The sequence below is a fragment of the Oncorhynchus keta genome, chromosome 21, assembly GCF_023373465.1.
Source record: "Oncorhynchus keta strain PuntledgeMale-10-30-2019 chromosome 21, Oket_V2, whole genome shotgun sequence".
NCBI lineage: Eukaryota > Metazoa > Chordata > Actinopteri > Salmoniformes > Salmonidae > Oncorhynchus > Oncorhynchus keta.
In genome coordinates, this window is record NC_068441.1 from 38,846,536 (window position 1) to 38,852,677 (window position 6,142).

The window sequence follows — 6,142 nt, forward strand, 5'->3', positions numbered from 1 at the left end:
GGTAATGTTCTGCTGTATCATCGATGTTTAATGACCTTGTCTTGCATTGTTAGGTAATGTTCTGATGTATCATTGATGTTTAATGACCAGGTCTTGCATTGTTAGGTAATGTTCTGAATCATCGACCAGGTCTTGCATTGTTAGGTAATGTTCTGCTGTATCATCGATGTTTAATGACCAGGTCTTGCATTGTTAGGTATTGTTCTGCTGTATCATCGATGTTTAATGACCAGGTCTTGCATTGTTAGGTAATGTTCTGATGTATCATCGATGTTTAATGACCAGGTCTTGCATTGTTAGGTAATGTTCTGATGTATCATCGATGTTTAATGACCTTGTCTTGTATTGTTAGGTAATGTTCTGATGTATCATTGATGTTTAATGACCAGGTCTTGCATTGTTAGGTAATGTTCTGCTGTGTCATCGATGTTTAATGACCTTGTCTTGCATTGTTAGGTAATGTTCTGATGTATCATCGATGTTTAATGACCTTGTCTTGCTTTGTTAGGTAATGTTCTGCTGTATCATCGATGTTTAATGACCTTGTCTTGCATTGTTAGGTAATGTTCTGATGTATCATCGATGTTTAATGACCTTGTCTTGCATTGTTAGGTAATGTTCTGATGTATCATCGATGTTTAATGACCTTGTCTTGCATTGTTAGGTAATGTTCTGATGTATCATCGATGTTTAATGACCTTGTCTTGCATTGTTAGGTAATGTTCTGCTGTATCATCGATGTTTAATGACCAGGTCTTGCATTGTTAGGTAATGTTCTGATGTATCATCGATGTTTAATGACCAGGTCTTGCATTGTTAGGTAATGTTCTGCTGTATCATCGATGTTTAATGACCAGGTCTTGCATTGTTAGGTAATGTTCTGCTGTATCATCGATGTTTAATGACCAGGTCTTGCATTGTTAGGTAATGTTCTGCTGTATCATCGATGTTTAATGACCAGGTCTTGCATTGTTAGGTAATGTTCTGCTGTATCATCGATGTTTAATGACCAGGTCTTGCATTGTTAGGTAATGTTCTGATGTATCATCGATGTTTAATGACCAGGTCTTGCATTGTTAGGTAATGTTCTGCTGTATCATCGATGTTTAATGACCAGGTCTTGCATTGTTAGGTAATGTTCTGCTGTATCATCGATGTTTAATGACCAGGTCTTGCATTGTTAGGTAATGTTCTGATGTATCATCGATGTTTAATGACCAGGTCTTGCATTGTTAGGTAATGTTCTGCTGTATCATCGATGTTTAATGACCTTGTCTTGCATTGTTAGGTAATGTTCTGATGTATCATCGATGTTTAATGACCTTGTCTTGCATTGTTAGGTAATGTTCTGATGTATCATCGATGTTTAATGACCAGGTCTTGCATTGTTAGGTAATGTTCTGATGTATCATCGATGTTTAATGACCAGGTCTTGCATTGTTAGGTAATGTTCTGATGTATCATCGATGACCTTTCTTGCATTGTTAGGTAATGTTCTGATGTATCATCGATGTTTAATGACCTTGTCTTGCATTGTTAGGTAATGTTCTGCTGTATCATCGATGTTTAATGACCAGGTCTTGCATTGTTAGGTAATGTTCTGATGTATCATCGATGTTTAATGACCAGGTCTTGCATTGTTAGGTAATGTTCTGCTGTATCATCGATGTTTAATGACCAGGTCTTGCATTGTTAGGTAATGTTCTGCTGTATCATCGATGTTTAATGACCAGGTCTTGCATTGTTAGGTAATGTTCTGCTGTATCATCGATGTTTAATGACCAGGTCTTGCATTGTTAGGTAATGTTCTGATGTATCATCGATGTTTAATGACCAGGTCTTGCATTGTTAGGTAATGTTCTGCTGTATCATCGATGTTTAATGACCAGGTCTTGCATTGTTAGGTAATGTTCTGCTGTATCATCGATGTTTAATGACCAGGTCTTGCATTGTTAGGTAATGTTCTGCTGTATCATCGATGTTTAATGACCAGGTCTTGCATTGTTAGGTAATGTTCTGCTGTATCATCGATGTTTAATGACCAGGTCTTGCATTGTTAGGTAATGTTCTGCTGTATCATCGATGTTTAATGACCAGGTCTTGCATTGTTAGGTAATGTTCTGATGTATCATCGATGTTTAATGACCAGGTCTTGCATTGTTAGGTAATGTTCTGCTGTATCATCGATGTTTAATGACCAGGTCTTGCATTGTTAGGTAATGTTCTGCTGTATCATCGATGTTTAATGACCAGGTCTTGCATTGTTAGGTAATGTTCTGATGTATCATCGATGTTTAATGACCAGGTCTTGCATTGTTAGGTAATGTTCTGCTGTATCATCAATGTTTAATGACCTTGTCTTGCATTGTTAGGTAATGTTCTGCTGTATCATCGATGTTTAATGACCAGGTCTTGCATTGTTAGGTAATGTTCTGATGTATCATCGATGTTTAATGACCAGGTCTTGCATTGTTAGGTAATGTTCTGATGTATCATCGATGTTTAATGACCAGGTCTTGCATTGTTAGGTAATGTTCTGATGTATCATCGATGTTTAATGACCAGGTCTTGCATTGTTAGGTAATGTTCTGATGTATCATCGATGTTTAATGACCTTGTCTTGCATTGTTAGGTAATGTTCTGATGTATCATCGATGTTTAATGACCTTGTCTTGCATTGTTAGGTAATGTTCTGATGTATCATCGATGTTTAATGACCAGGTCTTGCATTGTTAGGTAATGTTCTGATGTATCATCGATGTTTAATGACCTTGTCTTGCATTGTTAGGTAATGTTCTGCTGTATCATCGATGTTTAATGACCTTGTCTTGCATTGTTAGGTAATGTTCTGATGTATCATTGTTTAATGACCTTGTCTTGCATTGTTAGTAATGTTCTGATGTATCATCGATGTTTAATGACCAGGTCTTGCATTGTTAGGTAATGTTCTGATGTATCATCGATGTTTAATGACCAGGTCTTGCATTGTTAGGTAATGTTCTGCTGTATCATCGATGTTTAATGACCTTGTCTTGCATTGTTAGGTAATGTTCTGCTGTATCATCGATGTTTAATGACCAGGTCTTGCATTGTTAGGTAATGTTCTGCTGTATCATCGATGTTTAATGACCTTGTCTTGCATTGTTAGGTAATGTTCTGATGTATCATCGATGTTTAATGACCAGGTCTTGCATTGTTAGGTAATGTTCTGATGTTTAATGTCTTGCATTGTTAGGTAATGTTCTGATGTATCATCGATGTTTAATGACCAGGTCTTGCATTGTTAGGTAATGTTCTGCTGTATCATCGATGTTTAATGACCAGGTCTTGCATTGTTAGGTAATGTTCTGCTGTATCATCGTTTTAATGACCTTGTCTTGCATTGTTAGGTAATGTTCTGCTGTATCATCGATGTTTAATGACCAGGTCTTGCATTGTTAGGTAATGTTCTGATGTATCATCGATGTTTAATGACCAGGTCTTGCATTGTTAGGTAATGTTCTGCTGTATCATCGATGTTTAATGACCTTGTCTTGCATTGTTAGGTAATGTTCTGATGTATCATCGATGTTTAATGACCAGGTCTTGCATTGTTAGGTAATGTTCTGATGTATCATCGATGTTTAATGACCAGGTCTTGCATTGTTAGGTAATGTTCTGATGTATCATCGATGTTTAATGACCTTGTCTTGCATTGTTAGGTAATGTTCTGATGTATCATCGATGTTTAATGACCAGGTCTTGCATTGTTAGGTAATGTTCTGCTGTATCATCGATGTTTAATGACCAGGTCTTGCATTGTTAGGTAATGTTCTGATGTATCATCGATGTTTAATGACCAGGTCTTGCATTGTTAGGTAATGTTCTGATGTATCATCGATGTTTAATGACCTTGTCTTGCATTGTTAGGTAATGTTCTGCTGTATCATCGATGTTTAATGACCAGGTCTTGCATTGTTAGGTAATGTTCTGATGTATCATCGATGTTTAATGACCAGGTCTTGCATTGTTAGGTAATGTTCTGCTGTATCATTGATGTTTAATGACCAGGTCTTGCATTGTTAGGTAATGTTCTGATGTATCATCGATGTTTAATGACCAGGTCTTGCATTGTTAGGTAATGTTCTGATGTATCATCGATGTTTAATGACCTCGTCTTACATTGTTAGGTAATGTTCTGATGTATCATCGATGTTTAATGACCAGGTCTTGCATTGTTAGGTAATGTTCTGATGTATCATCGATGTTTAATGACCTTGTCTTGCATTGTTAGGTAATGTTCTGCTGTATCATCGATGTTTAATGACCAGGTCATTGTTAGGTAATGTTTGTATCATCGATGTTTAATGACCTTGTCTTGCATTGTTAGGTAATGTTCTGCTGTATCATCGATGTTTAATGACCAGATCTTGCATTGTTAGGTAATGTTCTGATGTATCATCGATGTTTAATGACCAGGTCTTGCATTGTTAGGTAATGTTCTGATGTATCATCGATGTTTAATGACCTTGTCTTGCATTGTTAGGTAATGTTCTGATGTATCATCGATGTTTAATGACCAGGTCTTGCATTGTTAGGTAATGTTCTGATGTATCATCTTGCATGTTTAATGTTCTGATGTATCATCAATGTTTAATGACCAGGTCTTGCATTGTTAGGTAATGTTCTGCTGTATCATCGATGTTTAATGACCATGTCTTGCATTGTTAGGTAATGTTCTGCTGTATCATCGATGTTTAATGACCAGGTCTTGCATTGTTAGGTAATGTTCTGCTGTATCATCGATGTTTAATGACCAGATCTTGCATTGTTAGGTAATGTTCTGATGTATCATCGATGTTTAATGACCAGGTCTTGCATTGTTAGGTAATGTTCTGCTGTATCATCGATGTTTAATGACCTTGTCTTGCATTGTTAGGTAATGTTCTGCTGTATCATCGATGTTTAATGACCAGATCTTGCATTGTTAGGTAATGTTCTGATGTATCATCGATGTTTAATGACCAGGTCTTGCATTGTTAGGTAATGTTCTGATGTATCATCGATGTTTAATGACCAGGTCTTGCATTGTTAGGTAATGTTCTGCTGTATCATCGATGTTTAATGACCTTGTCTTGCATTGTTAGGTAATGTTCTGCTGTATCATCGATGTTTAATGACCAGATCTTGCATTGTTAGGTAATGTTCTGATGTATCATCGATGTTTAATGACCAGGTCTTGCATTGTTAGGTAATGTTCTGCTGTATCATTGTTTAATGACCTTGTCTTGCATTGTTAGGTAATGTTCTGCTGTATCATCGATGTTTAATGACCAGGTCTTGCATTGTTAGGTAATGTTCTGCTGTATCATCGATGTTTAATGACCAGGTCTTGCATTGTTAGGTAATGTTCTGCTGTATCATCGATGTTTAATGACCAGGTCTTGCATTGTTAGGTAATGTTCTGCTGTATCATCGATGTTTAATGACCAGGTCTTGCATTGTTAGGTAATGTTCTGATGTATCATCGATGTTTAATGTTCTTGCATTGTTAGGTAATGTTCTGCTGTATCATCGATGTTTAATGACCAGGTCTTGCATTGTTAGGTAATGTTCTGATGTATCATCGATGTTTAATGACCAGGTCTTGCATTGTTAGGTAATGTTCTGCTGTATCATTGATGTTTAATGACCAGGTCTTGCATTGTTAGGTAATGTTCTGATGTATCATCGATGTTTAATGACCAGGTCTTGCATTGTTAGGTAATGTTCTGATGTATCATCGATGTTTAATGACCTTGTCTTGCATTGTTAGGTAATGTTCTGATGTATCATCGATGTTTAATGACCAGGTCTTGCATTGTTAGGTAATGTTCTGATGTATCATCGATGTTTAATGACCTTGTCTTGCATTGTTAGGTAATGTTCTGCTGTATCATCGATGTTTAATGACCAGGTATTGCATTGTTAGGTAATGTTCTGATGTATCATGATGTTTAATGACCAGGTCTTGCATGTTTAATGACCGATGTTTAATGTCTTGTCTTGCATTGTTAGGTAATGTTCTGCTGTATCATCGATGTTTAATGACCAGGTCTTGCATTGTTAGGTAATGTTCTGATGTATCATCGATGTTTAATGACCAGGTCTTGCATTGTTAGGT

General features: G+C 36.6%; 1 protein-coding gene across 5 annotated transcripts in view; it reads right to left on the reverse strand.

Annotated features, from left to right (window-relative positions):
- LOC118376202 (receptor-type tyrosine-protein phosphatase alpha-like) overlaps positions 1-6,142 on the reverse strand; it is a 104,461-nt gene that overhangs the window by 30,026 nt on the left and 68,293 nt on the right. The window lies entirely within an intron of this gene.